General features: G+C 51.4%; 1 pseudogene; it reads left to right on the forward strand.

Annotated features, from left to right (window-relative positions):
- Positions 1-12,861: 12,861 nt before the first annotated feature.
- LOC143673233 (sterile alpha motif domain-containing protein 5 pseudogene) lies at positions 12,862-14,240 on the forward strand (annotated as a pseudogene).
- Positions 14,241-18,407: the final 4,167 nt, after the last annotated feature.

Raw genomic sequence — 18,407 nt, forward strand, 5'->3', positions numbered from 1 at the left:
TTTGAGTAGATACCTAGCAATGGTATTGCTGGGTCGTATGGCAATTCTATATTCAGCTTTTTGAGGAACCGCCAAACTGCCTTCCACAGTGGTTGCACCCTTTGACATTCCCACCAACAGTGGATAAGTGTGCCTCTTTCTCCGCATCCTCTGCAGCACTTGTCATTTTCTGTTTTGTTGATAATGGCCATTCTGGTGGGTGTGAGATGATATCTCATTGTGGTTTTGATTTGCATTTCTCTAATGGCCAGGGACATTGAGCATCTCTTCATGTGCCTCTTGGCCATCCGTATTTCCTCTTCTGAGAGGTGTCTGTTCAAGTCTTTTTCCCATTTTGTAATTGGGTTGGCTGTCTTTTTGTTGTTGAGATGAACAATCTCTTTATAAATTCTGGATACTAGACCTTTATCTGATATATCATTTCCAAATATTGTCTCCCATTGTGAAGGCTGTCTTTCTACTTTCTTGATGAAGTTCTTTGATGCACAAAAGTGTTTAATTTTGAGGAGTTCCCATTTATTTATTTCCTTCTTCAGTGCTCTTGCTTTAGGTTTAAGGTCCATAAAACCGCCTCCAGTTGTAAGATCCATAAGATATCTCCCAACATTTTCCTCTAACTGTTTTATGGTCTTAGACCTAATGTTTAGATCTTTGATCCATTTTGAGTTAACTTTTGTATAGGGTGTGAGAGATGGGTCTTCTTTCATTCTTTTGCATATGGATATCCAGTTCTCTAGGCACCATTTATTGAAGAGACTGTTCTGTCCCAGGTGAGTTGGCTTGACTGCCTTATCAAAGATCAAATGTCCATAGATGAGAGGGTCTATATCTGAGCACTCTATTCGATTCCATTGGTCGATATATCTATCTTTATGCCAATACCATGCTGTTTTGACCACTGTGGCTTCATAATATGCCTTAAAGTCAGGCAGCGCGAGACCTCCAGCTTCGTTTTTTTTCCTCAAGATGTTTTTAGCAATTCGGGGCACCCTGCCCTTCCAGATAAATTTGCTTATTGGTTTTTCTATTTCTGAAAAATAAGTTGTTGGGATTTTGATTGGTATTGCATTGAATCTATAAATCAATTTAGGTAGGATTGACATCTTAACTATATTTAGTCTTCCAATCCATGAACACGGTATGCCCTTCCATCTATTTAGGTCTTCTGTGATTTCTTTTAGCAGTTTTTTGTAGTTTTCTTTATATAGGTTTTTTGTCTCTTTAGTTAAATTTATTCCTAGGTATTTTATTCTTTTAGTTGCAATTGTAAATGGGATTCGTTGCTTGATTTCCCCCTCAGCTTGTTCATTACTAGTGTATAGAAATGCTACAGATTTTTGAATGTTGATCTTGTAACCTGCTACTTTGCTGTACTCATTTATTAGCTCTAGTAGTTTTGTTGTGGATTTTTCCGGGTTTTCAACATATAGTATCATATCATCTGCAAACAGTGATAGTTTTACTTCTTCCTTTCCAATTTTGATGCCTTGTATTTCTTTTTCTTGTCTAATTGCTCTGGCTAGAACCTCCAACACAATGTTGAATAATAGTGGTGATAGTGGACATCCTTGTCTTGTTCCTGATCTTAGGGGGAAAGTTTTCAGTTTTTCCCCATTGAGGATGATATTAGCTGTGGGTTTTTCATATATTCCCTCTATCATTTAAGGAAGTTCCCTTGTATTCCTATCTTTTGAAGTGTTTTCAACAGGAAAGGATGTTGAATCTTGTCGAATGCCTTCTCTGCATCAATTGAGATGATCATGTGATTTTTCTGCTTTGATTTGTTGATATGGTGTATTACATTAATTGATTTTCTTATGTTGAACCATCCTTGCATACCTGGGATGAATCCTACTTGGTCATGATGTATAATTCTTTTAATGTGTTGTTGGATACGATTTGCTAGAATTTTATTGAGGATTTTTGCATCTGTATTCATTAGAGAGATTGGTCTGTAGTTTTCTTTTTTTGTAATATCTTTGCCTGGTTTTGGTATGAGGGTGATGTTGGCTTCATAGAATGAATTAGGTAGTTTTCCCTCCACTTCGATTTTTTTGAAGAGTTTGAAGAGAATTGGTACTAATTCTTTCTGGAACGTTTGGTAGAATTCACATGTGAAGCCATCTGGTCCTGGACTTTTCTTTTTAGGAAGCTTTTGAATGACTAATTCAATTTCTTTACTTGTGATTAGTTTGTTGAGGTCATCTATGTCTTCTTGAGTCAAAGTTGGTTGTTCATGTCTTTCCAGGAACCCGTCCATTTCCTCTAAATTGTTGTATTTATTAGCATAAAGTTGTTCATAGTATCCTGTTATTACCTCCTTTATTTCTGTGAGGTCAGTAGTTATGTCTCCTCTTCCATTTCTGATCTTATTTATTTGGATCCTCTCTCTTCTTCTTTTTGTCAATCTTGCTAAGGGCCCATCAATCTTATTGATTTTCTCATAGAACCAACTTCTGGCCTTATTGATTTTCTCTATTGTTTTCATGCTTTCAATTTCATTTATTTGTGCTCTAATCTTTGTTATTTCTTTCCTTTTGCTTGCTTTGGGGTTAGCTTGCTGTTCTTTCTCCAGTTCTTCCAAATGGATAGTTAATTCCTGAATTTTTGCCTTTTCTTCTTTTCTGATATAGGCATTTAGAGCAATAAATTTCCCTCTTAGCACTGCCTTTGCTGCGTCCCATAAGTTTTGATATGTTGTGTTTTCATTTTCATTCGCCTCGAGGTATTTGCTAATTTCTCTTGCAATTTCTTCTTTGACCCAGTCGTTGTTTAGGAGTGTGTTGTTGAGCCTCCACATATTTGTGAAATTTCTGGCACTCTGCCTATTATTGATTTCCAACATCATTCCTTTATGGTCCGAGAAAGTGTTGTGTAAGATTTCAATCTTTTTAAATTTGTTGAGACTTGCTTTGTGACCCAGCATATGGTCTATCTTTGAGAATGATCCATGAGCACTTGAGAAAAAGGTGTATCCTGCTGTTGTGGGATGTAATGTCCTATAAATGTCTATTAAGTCTAGTTCATTTATAGTAATATTCAGATTCTCTATTTCTTTGTTGATCCTCTGTCTAGATGTTCTGTCCCTTGATGAGAGTGGTGAGTTGAAGTCTCCAACTATTATGGTATATGAGTCTATTTCCCTTTTCAGTGTTTGCAGTATATTCCTCACGTATTTTGGGGCATTCTGATTCGGTGCATAAATATTTATGATTGTTATGTCTTCTTGTTTAATTGTTCCTTTTATTAGTATATAGTGTCCTTCTTTGTCTCTTTTAACTGTTTTACATTTGAAGTCTAATTTGTTGGATATTAGTATAGCCACTCCTGCTCTTTTCTGGTTGTTATTTGCATGAAATATCTTTTCCCAACCTTTCACTTTCAACCTATGTTTATCTTTGGGTCTAAGATGTGTTTCCTGTAGACAGCATATCGAAGGATCCTGTTTTTTAATCCATTCTGCCAATCTATGTCTTTTGATTGGGGAATTCAGTCCATTGACATTTAGTGTTATTACTGTTTGGATAATATTTTCCTCTAACATTTTGACTTTTGTATTATATATATCATATCTGATTTTCCTTCTTTCTACACTCTTTTCCATATCTCTCTCTTCTGTCTTTTTGTATCTGACTCTAGTGCTCCCTTTAGTATTTCTTGCAGAGCTGGTCTCTTGGTCACAAATTCTTTCAGTGACTTTTTGTCTGAGAATGTTTTAATTTCTCCCTCATTTTTGAAGGATAATTTTGCTGGATATAGGAGTCTTGGTTGGCAGTTTTTCTCTTTTAGTATTTTAAATATATCATCCCACTGTCTTCTAGCTTCCATGGTTTCTGCTGAGAAATCTACACAAAGTCTTATTGGGTTTCCCTTGTATGTAATGGATTGTTTTTCTCTTGCTGCTTTCAAGATCTTCTCTTTCTCTTTGACCTCTGACATTCTAACTAGTAAGTGTCTCGGAGAACGCCTATTTGGGTCTAATCTCTTTGGGGTGCGCTGCACTTCTTGGATCTGTAATTTTAGGTCTTTCATAAGAGTTGGGAAATTTTCCGTGATAATTTCTTCCATTAGTTTTTCTCCTCCTTTTCCCTTCTCTTCTTCTGGGGCACCCACAACACGTATATTTGTGCACTTCATATTGTCCTTCTGTTCCCTGATCCCCTGTTCAAATTTTTCCATTCTTTTCCCTATAGTTTCTGTTTCTTTTTGGAATTCAGATGTTCCATCCTCCAAATCACTAATTCTATCTTCTGTCTCTTTAAATCTATCATTGTTGCTATCCATTATTTTTTCTATGTTTGCTACTTTATCCTTCACTTCCATAAGTTCTGCGATTTGCTTTTTCAGTTTTTCTATTTCTTCTTTATGTTCAGCCCATGTCCTCTTCATGTCCTCCCTCAATTTATCGATTTCATTTTTGAAGAGGTTTTCCATTTCTGTTCGTATATTCAGCATTAGTTGTCTCAGCTCTTGTGTCTCATTTGAGCTATTGGTTTGTTCCTTTGACTGAGCCATATTCTCAATCTTTTGAGCGTGGACAGTTATCTTCTGCTGCTGGCGTCTGGGCATTTATTCAGATTTCTCTTGGTGTTGGACCCAGCAAGGTTGTAATATTTTTCTGTGAAATCTCTGGGTTCTGTTTTTCTTATCCTGCCCAGTAGGTGGCGCTCATGGCACACGTTTGTCTGCGGGTCCCACCAGTAAAAGGTGCTGTGGGACCTTAAACTTTGGAAAACTCTCGCCGTCCTGGGGGTTCGCTAGCTGAAGCGGCTTGAGCCGGCCCGGGGTCCGAACGCAGGGAGGGTTGCTGGTCGCCGCAGCCAGGGAAAGAGCCCGTCCGAATTTCCTAGTCAGCCCTGGGCAACAAGCGTGGCGGGAGGGCGCCAGCGGCAGCGGCCCGCCCGAGAGAGTGCACGTTCCCCGGGAGTCACGGGTTTGGAAGGGGCCTCCCCCACCCGTCACCGTTCTCCGCGGCCTGGGGGTTTCCGACCCAATTCTCTCAGTTGGTCCGGGGGCTGCGCGTGGTGTGGGCGCCAGCCGTCTTTGTTTCAGGGGACCGCCTCTCCAATTCTCCCAGCTGGCCCGGGAAGGGGGAAGGGAGTAACTCCGGCCGCTTGCCACCCCGCCCGGTAAGGCCCGCGCGCCTCGGCGATCTCACCCGAGCTGCTTCTCTCAGCCAGCCAGCCGTTCCAGGATGGGGTACGCTGTCTTTTTTATCTCTGTTGTGGCTTTGGGCGCTTTCTGTATCGTTTCTACTCCCCTAGTAGGTGTCCTGGAGAAGAAACTAAGATCCGCGCGTCTTACTAAGCCGTCATCTTCCAGGAAGTCCCTCATTAGTGCTTTTGTGTCTAGTCAGAGTAGAAAGCCATTTGTAAAAATCCAATTTTAAGATTCTGTTTCTCAAGAGCTACTCCTAGTACCAAGTTGTATCTAGAGAAACAGAACAAACAGGAGCTATCTATAAATATGAGATTTATTAAGGTGTCTCATACTACAGTGGGAATAGAAAAGGCCCAAATCCATAGGCAGGCTGTGAAGCTGCCACTCTGAAGAAGGGCATGGACGAACTCCACAGGAGAGCATTGGGGCTGAAGAAGCATTGAAAATTCTCTCTTCTCCTTTAAAAAAAATATTCAACTGACTGGATTAAACCCAGCTGATTGGATGACCTAATTTGTGGGAAATGTGTCCTTAGTTGATCCTAGATGAAATTAGCCCCAGCTGCAAAAGCTAACTGATGATTTAATAAAACAGCCTTCTAGTTTATCAACCAGCCATGAAATATCTTTCCAGCCATGGTTAGGCCAGTGCTTGCCTGACTAGACAGCTGGGCATCATTACCTGGCCAAGGTGATAACAAAACCTAACCATCACTGGTACTTTCAATTTTAATTTTTTCAAAATTTTGTTGGCATTTTTTCTTGATTTATATGTATTATTTTATCATAAAAAATAGAAAGAATAGTTATTTCAAGTAAGCATTCTTTAAAATGTCCCCAGTTTAAAATGAGAGTCAAAAATTATGCAATTGAAATTCTGGGATGTGTTTTCATAAATTTGTAAACAATACTTTAAATAAATATATCTTTTGTTTACTTTTATTCCACAGTAGTTTTCACTTGGTAATATTTTCAAAGAAAATATATCCAGAAACGTGTATGTTTAAACCCAGCCTTGGCTTGAGAGTCAATATATATTTAGATGAAAATTTTTCTATAGTATTACAGGCAAATAAATCACTCAAGGAATCATGGAAAAGGATACTGTTATAGCTGGGAGAGTTGTAGAGAAAACATCTTTCTTTCCAATTTATCCATTAGGAAGTTGAGGACAGCTAAGCAATGTTATTTCACTGGGATCATATTCTTAAGTACACCTAGAATCCCAAGGAAGGTTCTGTGGGGTTGTGAAGTTTGGGATGGAAGGGGGTAATTATGGAGAAAAGAAGTGTGATTGAAGAATCTTGATTCTGAATTCTGTATTCCCAAGTTTTCTCTCAGTGGGACCGACTCTATCACTGTAACACACACACACACACACACACACACACACACACACACACAAATACTCTCAAGTGAGCATTAACTGGACAGAATTTTTTTTTTTTGCTAACTCAGGACAGAGGCATGAATCTGAAAGCTAGATTACCTAAATTATTCACAGAGCTTATATGCAAAAATGAAATGTTACCAATGCAATTTGATGATATAGAAGGTATATCCTTTGTCCTTTTATAAGCTATTCTGTCATTAAGAATATTGGGTATTTAGAAAATGAAGATGCCTAAAATCTGTTTGGACCAGCTCAATCATGTAACAAATGTGTATCTGTTTACCTTATTGAAGTTGCTTTGTGATGATTTGTTTTTAGAAATACACAAGTTCAGTCTAAGCCAAAGAAAATCTTGATTCTGAATTCTAGATTTCCAATATTTCTCTTAGTGGAACCAACTCTATCCCTTAACACACACACATATGCTCCACGTGAGAGCTGATATTGGAGGATGGGAGATGACAAGGGTAAGTAGAACAATGAAGGAAAAATATGTCTTATGATGCCTGTTTTAATTTGCTAATGCTGACAGAATGCAATATACGAGAAAGGTAAAGGCTTTTATAAAGTAGATTCATTAAATTTCAAGTTTATTTATAAAAATGTCCAAACTAAGGCATCCAGAGAGAGATACCATGACTCTGAGAAAAAGCTGAATAGCATGTGGGATTTCTCTGTCATCTGGGAAGGCATGTGGCTGGCATCTGGCTCCTGCTTCATTACTTTGTGCTTCTGATTTTGGTGGCTTCCTCTCTAAGCATCTGTGGGCCCTCACTTAGCTTTTCCAAGGCAAAGCTCTGGGTTCTTGTTTGCTTAGCATCTCATGAGAGGGCACATGGCAATGTCTGCTGGGATCCTCTCTCAGCTTTGGGTTTCAAACAGCTCTTGCAGGTCCTATGGGTCCTTCTGATGTTTGCCTCTGCATCTCCAAATGTTTTCAGCTGTGTTGGTCCTCTGCTCTCTGGGTGCTCTCCTAGAGACTCCGGTAGACTAATTAGGATCCCTTCAATGGGCTGAGTTACATCTCCATCTAACTGAAAGTTCACACCCACATTGGGTGTGTCACATCTCAATGTAAACAACCTAATCAAGAGGTCCTACCCTAAAATATTGGAGATGGCTGCCCCCGCAAGATTAGATTATGATTAAAAGAGCATGGCTTTTTGGAGATACACAATAGTTTCAAAACAGCATACTGCCCAAATAATTTAATTTGGCATCTAATCATAGGCTCATAGTTCCTATATCCTCAAATTTTTTATTTGATTTAGCCAGTCTTGCAAAATGATGTGTTTGGAACCGATAACTACATATTAAGGTTAATTTTTATCATAAAGAAAAGAAAGAATTTTTTTAATCCAGAGATTCACTGTTTATATCTATACTATTCAAGTAATTTGATTCTAACTTCAATAAGATATTCTAGTTATACAAACTATTTTAATAAATTAAACATCCTTGACAGTATAAACTTTACAGAAATAAAAATTTCCTGTAGTTGTTCATGATGGTGTATTTCCTGTGCCTTCACAGATGTTATTTCTTTTATGCTTCATGATGTCATATTTCTTGAATATATTACAAAAGTGCATAACAAAGACATTGAAACTGAAAACAAAATATAATAAATATTGACTGATGCTAGAGTACTCATGATAGGCATTACTAACTTTGAACAGACAATAATTCACAGAAATCCAAATTTGGGGACGCATCAAAAGGAGTGCTTAGAGGGAATTTATAGCAGTAAATGCAAATGCACAGATTAGAAATAAATTAAACTACCATACGTAAATATCTAGGAAACTAGATACAGAAGAGAATATTAATCAAAAACAAAGAGAAGAAAGGAAGTAATATAAATTGAAGCAGAAATTAATGAAATCAGGGAAGCAATAGAGAAAACCAATGAAGTCAAAAGCTGATTTTTAAAAAGATCAATAAAATTTAATAAATTTATCACCATGATTACCAAAAGAAGAGAGACATCACAAATTGCTCAAGCCAAAAACTAAGACAGTTCATCACAACTGATACCATGGAAATTAAATGTATGAAAAGGAGATACTATTAACAACTCTATGTCCACAAATTTGACAACTTAGGTGAAATAAATCAATTCCTTGAAAGGCCCCAACTATCAAGCTTCACACAAGAGAACAAAATTAAAGAAATGGAATCAATAATTAAAAATGCACCAAAAAGAGAAAGAAAGCACCATAATCACCTCCAGATTATAGAAACTGAAGGAGCATTTTTGAACTCATTCTGTGAGGCCTGCATTGCCTTAATGCCAAAATCAGATAAAGATATTATAAGAAAATAATATTACAGACCAATATCTTCTATAAACATAGATTTAAACATTCCTCAACAAAATATTAGCAATTTGAATACAATGTTTTAAAAGATGATAAACCAGGATCAAGTGACTTGATTTATTCCATGTATGCAGTGCTGATTGAAGATTTGAAAAATCAATGCAATTGACCATATCAACAGATTAATGGGAGAAAAAAAAACATTTAACCATATCAATTGATACAGAAAAAGCATTTGATATAGTCCAAACACCATTAATGAATGAGACTCTCAGAAAACTAGGAATTGAGGGGACCATCATCAACTCCATAGCACATATCTTAAAAAAATCCTACAGCTAACATCATACTTAATGACGACATAGGACCCTTTTCTCTTAGATAAACAACAGATCAAAGATGGTTGATATACTTTGATATATATCTCCTCATTCCTATTCAACATTATACTGAAAGTTCTAGCTAGTGCAGTAAGACAAGAAAAGGGAAAGAAATCATACAGTAGAAAGGAAGGAATAATATTGTCTTTATTTGAAGATGGCATAAATGTCACCAAAAAAAAACTCCTAGAAAAAAATCAGTGTTTATAGGAAGGTCAGTCTACTGTACAAAAGGCAATGTATTGGGTGCATGGGGGGTTCAGCGATAGAATGCTCACCTTCCATGCATGAGGCCTGGGTTCAATTCCAGGGCCATGCACTGCCCCTCCCAAAAAAAAGCCAAAGTACCAAAGACAATTGCTTACCAATATATCAGCAATGAATAATTGGGATTTGAAATAAAATATGCCATCTACAAAAATGCCCCCCCCAATAAATGTTTAAACCTAAAATTATGAAGTTATAACCCATACCAAACTCTGAAATCTGTTCTACAACTAACTGTGGTGCTGTGCTTTGAAATTTATTGCTTTTTTTGTATGTATGCTATTTTTCATAAAAAAGAAAAAAAGTTGACTGTGAAGATAAGAAAAATATTTATTCCTTCTAGCTTCCTATATTCTGGAGCAGCTAGAAGGAAAAATCTAACAGGATCATATGGTAGCCCATGACAAACTCTGGGATCAGCCCTATAACTACTTGTCAAAGAGGGCTTTGAAAACTATTGCTTTTTTCTTTCTTTGCTTTGTATATATGTTATATTATACAATGAAAAAGTTAAAAAAAAAAGTGAACGAAATCTCAAAAGGGTAAACCATTAAACCATTCTCCCTGTCTTAACCATGGCTTCAACTCTCATTGACCTCTCCCTCAAACTCCTGACAGTATTATGGTCTACTCTATGATGTAATAAAGTAAAACATTTAAAGACCTGTCACCTTCGAGTAACCATTCTCTCTGTTTGACTTAATGATTTATTGAATGAAATACAAGATACTCTTTGGAAATGATGGTGTTGCTGAAATCCATATGAATAAAAGGTGGTCATGGCATCATTAACATTTCTCAGGGACGGCACCCCCTCCTGGCCCGCGCGCTCCCTAACTCTCGCTCTCTGGTCTCCCTGCCCATCCCCTCCAACGCTCTCCAGCACCTTCTCATTCTCTGGGCCCCTCAGTCTCTCTGTCGCGGTCCCCACCCACCCCAATCCCTGCCCAGGCGGCTCTGGCCAGCGGCCCCTGTAGGCCGCCTGGGCGCCCCAGAGACCCTCGCCTCCTGGCTCGGCTCTCAGGGACTTTTCGGAGCTGCTGGTCTGTTCTGCTCCCGGGGTGAGATCTTGTCGCTGTCACCTTCACAGCCTCCTAATGCCAGACTGTCCAACTCAGACCTGCCCTGCATAGCGACAGGGCCAGTGCCTGGGGCAAGGCGAGGGGCATGGGCTACGACAGGGGCAGGGGCAGGGACTTGGCCAGGTACTGGGACAGGACAAGGGGCACGGCCAGGAGCCGGGGCAGGGGCAGGGCCAGGGCCAAGGTCAAGGGCAGGGGCAAGGGGCAGAGGCAGGGCAGGGTTGGGACACAGTCTTCACCAGGTGCAGGGGGCAGGGCCAGAGCCAGGGTTGGGACAGGGGCAGGTGCAGGGGCTGCGATAGGGGCAGGGGCATGGCTACGCCAGGGGCAGAGCTAGGGCCAGGTCCTGGGACAGGCAGGGGCAGGGCCGAGGACTGGGGCACAGCCAGGGGCAGGGGCAGTTGCAGGGCCAGGGACAGGGCCATGGCCAGGTCTGGGGTAGGGGCTGGGGCAGGGCGAGGGCCAGGGTCTGAGACGGGCCCAGGGGCATGGCCAGGGCCAGGGGCAGGCACAGGGGCAGGGGCTGGGGTAGGGCCAGTGGAAGGGGCAGGGCAGGGTAGGGACACGAGCAGGTGCCGTGGCAGGGGCAAGGCCAGGGCCAGGGGCAGTGGCAGGGCAGGGCCAGGGGCAGTGGCAGGGGCTTGGCTGGGCCAGGGTCAGAAGCAGGGCCAGGGGCTGGGGCTGAGGCAGGTGCATGGGCATGGCAGGGGCATGGCCAGGGGCAGCAGAAGGGCCTAGGGCTGGGGCAGGGGCAAGGCTAGGGTCAGGGCCAGGGACCTGGGCAGCGGCAGGGCACAGGGCAGGGCCAGGGGCTTGTGCAGGGGCAGGGCCAGGGCCAGGGTCTGGGGCAGGACCAGGGACACGGCAGGGGCAGGGCAGTGTCAGGGGCAGTGATTGAGGCAGGGCCAGGGCCAGGGGCTAAGGTAGGAACTGGGGCAGGGCCAGGGCCAGGAGCTAGGGCAGGCCCAGTGGCAGGGCCAGGGGCAGGGCCAGGGTCTGGGTTAGGGCCGGGGGCAAGGGCAGAGCAAGAGAAGTTGCATTGCCAGGGGCAGGGGCATAGCCATTGGCAGGAACATGGGCTGTGGCAGTGGCAGGGGCTGGGGTTGGGGCAGGGGCAGGGGCATGACAGGGCCAGGGGCAGAGTTAGGGCTAGGGCCAGGCCAGGGCCAGGAGCAGGTGCAGGGCCGAGGGCTGGGGCAGGGGCAGGGGCAGGGACAGTGGCTGGTGCAGGGCCAGGGCCAGGGCCAGGGGCAGGGGCAGGGCCGAGGGCTGGGGCAGGGCCACGGGCTGGGGCAGGAGCAGTGGCAGGGCCAGGGCCAGGGGCTAGGGGTAGCCCAGGGGCAGGGCTTGTGGCAGGGGCAGGGGGTGGGGCTTGGGTAGGGCCAGGGGCAGGGGCAGGGCAGGATAGGGACAGGGGCAGGGCCAGGAGCAAGGTCATGGGCAGGGCCAGGGCCAAGAGCTGTGGCAAGCTCAGGGGCAGAGCCAGGGCCAGGGCCAGGGCCAGGCCCAGGGGCTGAGGCAGGGGCAGGAGCAGGAGCTGGGGCAGTGCCAGGGGCCGGGGCACAGGCATAGCAGGAACAGGGCAGGTGCATGGTCAGGGGCAGGGTAGGGACAGGGGCAGGGCTGAGAGCTGTGACAGGGGCAGGGACAGTGCCAGGGGCTTCGGTAGGGACAGGGTCAGGACCAGGGGCTGGGGAAAGGACAGGGGTAGGGCCAGGTGCTGGTTTAGGGCCAGGGATCGGGCCAGGGAGTTGGGCAGGTTCCGGAGCTGGGCCAGGGGCAGGGGCAGGGGCAGGGGCAGGGCCTGTGGCAGGGGCAGGGAAGGGGCAGTGGAAGAGCAGGGGATGGGACTGGCAGGGGCACCAGAGAGCAGGGTTAGGGAGCGCGGGGGCGGGGAGGTTGTGCCCCAGGGAGGGATGCGCCATCCTGAGAAAGTGCTGCTCCCCCCCCCACCCCCCCACCTCCCCCCCACCCCGAACCTGAACTCGGCAGTAACAGCAGCAGGAGGTTTCCACGCGGCTGGAGGGAGCCGAGGCCGCGCAGCCAAGCCCGGCGCGCCCCACCCGGGTGCGGGCCTAGGAGCGGCCAGGAGCGCGCCGGCTGGGACAGGCCGGTGAAGGCGCGCGGGGCCCGGCCAGACAGAGGCGGGATCGCAGCGAACGCGGGGGGGCGCTCGAAGGCGCCGCGGGCCTCGGGCGGGTCCCAGGACCCTCCCCCGCGGGAGGACGCGGGTCTCGCGCTGTACATCGGTGCGCGGCCATGCGGAGGAAGCCGTGTCGCTGCCAGGGCACACGGGAGACGCAGCCTCGGACGGGGACGGGCGCGCGCGGGCAGAGCGGCGACCCCGGCTGCCCCGGGCTGCGCCGACTTCACCCCGCATCGCTCCCGGGCGCAACCCGGCGGCGCGCCCCCTTACTGCACCCAGGGCGCGCGCCCGGAGTCGGCGGCTGCACGGGGCTCGCTGCGCCCGCTCGGCCACCGCTCGCTTCCGGAGGCGCTCGCACCTGTGTCAGAGCCGCCCGCGGCGGCCCGCGCGGCCCGAGGACAACTTCCGCGCTGTCTGTCGGTCCCCGCGCGCCGAGGCCCGAAGTTGGAGCGCCGGCGCCGGCACGGGCAGCAGCGTGGTTTAAAAGTGGCTGCGGGCGCCGCTGCTCGCGCAGTACCCGCAGTCCTTCCTGGACAACTGCTAAGACGACCTGGAGGTGTGCCGGCAGATCGGGGACCCCGACCTGGACGCCATCGGGGTGCTGGCGCCCGTGCACCGCCGCCGCTTCCTGGAGGACGTGGGCCACCTGCGGGAGCAGGATGAGGCCACCGCCGACCTCTGCTTCACGCTCAAGCCGCCGCCTCCCGCCGACCCCGGGTTCCCCGAAGCCTTCCGAAGTCTCGGCCGCCGGAGCCAGCCCCGCAGGGCCCACCGCACCCGGGAGAGGATGAGCCACCCCCGGCTGAAGCAGAAGATCCTGATCCAGGACAAGATGATGCGCGATGGTGTGCGCCGGGGCAAGGCCCCGCACCCACGTCAGGTGAGCAGGGGGCGGGCGTCGGGCCTGCGGCTTCTCTACATTTTTCTCTTGCGGCTGCTCATTCCTTCCTTGCAGGGTCACAGGTGCGGGTGAGGCGGACTCTGCACCCTTCGCCCTCAGCTGGGGCCGGGTCTCCGCGCAGCCCCTGGCGGAACCGAGTCCTGGGCTCCTGCGGTGCTCTGGGGGCCGTGGGATCTGAAGGGCAGGAGAAGACTGGGTAATAGCTACCTTGTCTTGGGCCTTCCTTTTCTTCTTGTCCTCCTTTGCATTTTGAGTGACTCCAAAGAGACACTGGCTGTAGTATGTCTTTGTGCTCGGTGCGCAAGGAAAGTGACCTCCCTTCTGCCCGGGACTCCCCCACAGCGGCTCAATGTAAAGTTGCCAGGGTTGGGGCTAGACATGGGGTTTTGATGGGACGGGCGTTAATAAGGTGCAGGCAAGCTCCCTTGAGATGAGTTTTTTCCCCCGAAGGGTACAGAATGCAGGCAGGCACTATGGCCTGGGGTTCCCAGGGCGTCCCACACTTGGGAGGGGAAGGCTGTGCTCAAGGAGAGGAGCTTTTTAAGACTGAGGGAGGAGGGCGCCAGGAAGGGCCTGGAAGCTCCATGGCTGCTGGGCATGGCAGGCCCAAGGATGGGGCTTGGGTGTCAAAGTAACTAACATAAAGACCCAGTTCCAAGCGGTGCGCAGTCCACCCAGAGTTTGCCTGGCGTGGGTCCCCATGGCTGCTCCACAGGCTCACCAGAGCCCTTCCCTGGCCACACTGGAAAGTGCACAGGCTCGCGGGAAGACACCTGCCTGGGAAGCCCAGGAGGAACATGCAGAGGTGCTGGGGCCGCAGCCGTGCAGAGCAGCCGGTGGAGCAGCCATGGGGACCCACGCCAGGCAGACTCTGGGCGGAGGCCGCACCACTGAGAACGGGGACTTTTTGGTAGTTGCTTTGACACCCAAGCCCCACCCTTGGGCATACCATGCCCAGCAGCCACGGAGCTTCCCTGCACGCTCCTCCATCAGTCCTGAAAAGCTCCTCTCCTTGCGCACAGCCTTCCCCTCCCAAATGCAGGGATGCCCTGGGACCATCAGGCCATAGCGCCTGCCTGCGTGCTGTACCCTTCCGTGGAAAAAACTCATCCCAAGGGAGCATGCATGTGCCTCATTAATGCCCCCCATCCAACACCTGTGCCCCCGCCCCACCCCTGGCAACTTTACAGATGCCCCACTGTCGGGGAGACCCCAGTGGCAGGGCGGTCACTTTCCCTGCGCACCTAGTACAATGGCACACGACAGCCAGTCCCTCTTTGGAAGTCACTCAAAATGCAAAGAAAGACAAGGAAGGAGAAAAGGAAGGCCCAAGACAAGGTAGCTATTACCCAGTCTTCTCCTGCCCTTCAGATCCCATGGCCCCCAGAGCACCACAAGAGCCCAGGACTCGGTTCTGCCAAGGGCACGCCGGGGGCTGCGCGGAGACCCGGCCCCGGCAGAGGGCGAAGGGTGCAGAGTCCGCCTCACCGGCACCTGTGACCCTGCAAGGAAGGAATCAGCAGCCGCGAGAGAAAAATCAGAGAAGCCGTAGGCCGGATGCCAGAACCCGCGCGTGCCTGCTCACCTGGCGGGGGTGCGGGGCCTTGCCCCAGCGCACACCATCGCGCACCAGCTTGTCCCGGATCAGGATCTTCAGGTTTAGCCCGGGGGTCCCTGCGGGGCTGGCTCCTGCGGCCAAGGGCTTGGAAGGCTACTTGGGACCTGGGGTCGGTCGGAGGCGGCGGCTCGAGAGTAAAGTAGAGGCCGGCGGTGGCCGTGTCCTGTTCGCGCAGGTGACCCACGGCCTCCAGGAGGCGTCGGTGGTGCGCGGGCGCCAGCACCCCGATGGCGTCCAGGTCGGGGTCCCCGATCTGCCGGCACATCTCCAGGTCGTCGTAGCCGGTGTCCAGGAAGTACTGTGCATACTGCTCGAGCCGCAGCACCCGCAGCCACTCCTACACCTCGCTGCTGCCCGTGCCGGCGCCGGTGCTCCAACTTCGGGTCTTGGCACACGCGGGGGCCAGGGTGCCCAATGGGCAGGGGCAGGGGCAGGGCCAGGTGCTGGTTTATGGCCAGGGATCGGGCCAGGGACTTTGGCAGATTCAGGAGCTGGGCCAGGGGCAGGCGCAGGGCCAGGGCCAAAGTCTGTGGCAGGGGCAGGGCAGGGCCAGGGGCAAGGCCAGGCGCAGGGACAGCGGCAGGGGCCTGGTCATGGGCAGGACAAGGGGTAGGGGCAGGGCCGAGGTCTGCGGCAGCGTCACGGACAGGGCCAGGGAGTGGGATGGGGCAGGGCCAGGTGCTAGGGCAAGGGCAGGGGCATGGCCAGGGGCAGGGGCAGTGATGAGGGTTGTGGCATGTGCAGGCGCAAGGCCAGGAGATGGAGCAGGGGCAGTGGCAGGGCAGAGCCAGGGACAGGAGCTGGGGCAGAAGCATAGGCAGGGGCTTGGCTGGGCCAGGGTCAGAAGCAGGACAAGGGGCTGGAGCTGGGGTAGCTCCATGGGCATGGCGGGACAGGGCCAGGGGCAGGGCACCGGGCAGAGGCAGTGCCAGGGACATGGCCAGGGACAGGGGAAGGGTCAAGGACTGGGGCAGGGCCATGGGCTGGGGTAGGGGCAGTGGCAGGACCAGGGCCAGGAGATGGGGCGGGCCCAGGGTCAGGGCCCGTGGCAGGGGCAGGGGAAGGGGCCCTGGCTGGGGTAGGGTCAGGGCAGGATAGGGACTGAGGCAGGCCCTGGAACAAGGTAATGGGGAGGGTCAGGGCCAGGAGCTGTAGGAAGCCCAGGGGCAGAGCCAGGGCCAGGGCCTGGGGCAGGGACAGAGCAGGGGAAGGGGCTGGGCCAGGGGAAGGGGAAAGGCCAGGGGCAGGGGCAGGGGCAGGGGCAGGGGCAGGGGCAGGGGAAGGGCCTAGGGCTGGGACAGGGGCAGGGCTAGGATCAGGGCCAGGGGCCTGGACAGGGGCAGGGCATAGGGCAGGGCTAGGGACTGGTACAGGGGCCAAGGCAGGGCCAGGGATTGGTGCAGGGTAGGGGCAGGGGCAGTGGCAGGGGCAGGCCCAGGGTCTGGGGCAGGGCCAGGGGCATGGCCGGGGCAGGGCATGGTGAGGGGCAGTGATTGAGGCAGGGCCAGGGCTAGGGGCTGAGGTAGGAACTGGAGCAGGGCCAGGGCCAGGACATGGGGTAGGCCCAGGGACAGGACCAGTGCCAGGGACAGGGGTAGGGGCAGGGCCAGGGGCTGGGTTAGGGCCAGGGGCAAGGGCAGGGCAAGAGAAGTTGCAGGGCCAGGGGCAGTGGCATGGCCATTGGCAGGACCACGGGCTTGGGAAGTGGCAGGGGCTTGGCAATGCCAGGGGCAGGGGCAGGAGAAGGGTCAAGGACTGGGACAGGGGTAGGGGCTGGGGAAGGGCCATGCCTGAGGTAGGGGCAGGGACTGGGGTAGGGCAGGATAGGGACTTGGGCAGGGCCAGGGCCAGGGGCTGGGGCAGGGACAGAGCAGGGTAAGGGGCTGGGCCAGGGGAAGGGGAAAGGCCAGGGTCAGGAGCAGGGTCAGGTTAAGTTCGGGGCAGGGTCATAACCAGGTGCAGGGCAGGGCCAGGGCCAGGGCCTAGGACAGGGGTAGGGGAAGGGCCAGGGGCTGGGAAAGGGCAGGGGCAGGGGCAGGCCCAGGGGCAGGGGCTGGGGCAGGGGCAGGCCAGGGTCTGGGCAGGGGTAGGGGCAGGGCGAGGGCAGGGGCAGGGCCAGGTGCTGGTTTAGGGCCAGTGATCGGGCCAGGGACTTGGGCAGTGGCAGGCAGTAGCAGGCGCTGGGTACAGCAGGGGTAGGGAGGGGCATGGGTATGGGCTTGGCAAGGGCAGGGGCAATGGCAGTGGCTTGGCAGGGCCAGGGGCAGGGGCAGGGCAGGGACAGTGCAGGTGCAGGGGAAGGACCAGGGGCAGGGCTAGGCACTGGGCAGGGCAGTGACAGACCAGGGTGGTGGAGGGACGGGGACAGGGGCTGGGTAGGGGCTGGGGCAGGGCCAGGAGCTGGGTAGGGCCAGGGTCAGGGCCAGGAGCTGGGGCAGGGCCAGGGGCTGGGACAGGGGCAGGTCCAGGACCAGGGCAGGGAAGTGCCAGGGTAGGTTCTTGGGGATTTGCAGGGCGAAGGGCGGGCCAGGGGCAGGGGCAGGGCCTGGGGCAGGGGAAGGGCAGAGGAAGGGGCAGGGCTAGGGTCATGGGGGGGCAGGAACAGGTCAGGACAGGACCAGTGGCTGAAGCAGGGGCAGAGACGGGCAGCGGCTGAGGCAGTGGCTGGGGCAGGTCCAGAGGCAGAGGCAGGACAGGGGCAGGGCAGTGGCAGTGGCTGGGGCAGAGGCAGGGACAGGGCTGGTGCAGGGTCAGGGGCAAGGCAAGGCCAAGGCCAGGGACTGGTTAGAGGGCAGGGCAGGGCAGGTGCCTCGGCATGCCAGGAGCAGTGCCAGTGTCAGGGGCAGGGGCAGGGCCAAGGTAGGGCCAGCGGCTGGGATAGGGCCAGGGGCATAGCAAGCAGCAGGGCCAGGGGCAAGGCAGGTGCAGGGGCTGAGGCAGGGGCTGGGACTGGGGCAGCGGCAGGGTCAGGGTCAGGACCAGGGGCTGGGGCAGGGAAAGGGGCAGGGGCCAGGGCCAGGGGCTGAGGTAGGAACTGGGGCAGGGCCGGGGCAGCGGAAGGGCCTAGGGCTGGTGCAGGGGCAGGGCACGGGGCAGGCTAGGGTCAGGGCCAGGGGCCTGGGCAGGGGCAGGCACGGGCA

Source organism: Tamandua tetradactyla, unplaced genomic scaffold (assembly GCF_023851605.1).
Source record: "Tamandua tetradactyla isolate mTamTet1 unplaced genomic scaffold, mTamTet1.pri scaffold_221_ctg1, whole genome shotgun sequence".
NCBI classification, from domain to species: domain Eukaryota; kingdom Metazoa; phylum Chordata; class Mammalia; order Pilosa; family Myrmecophagidae; genus Tamandua; species Tamandua tetradactyla.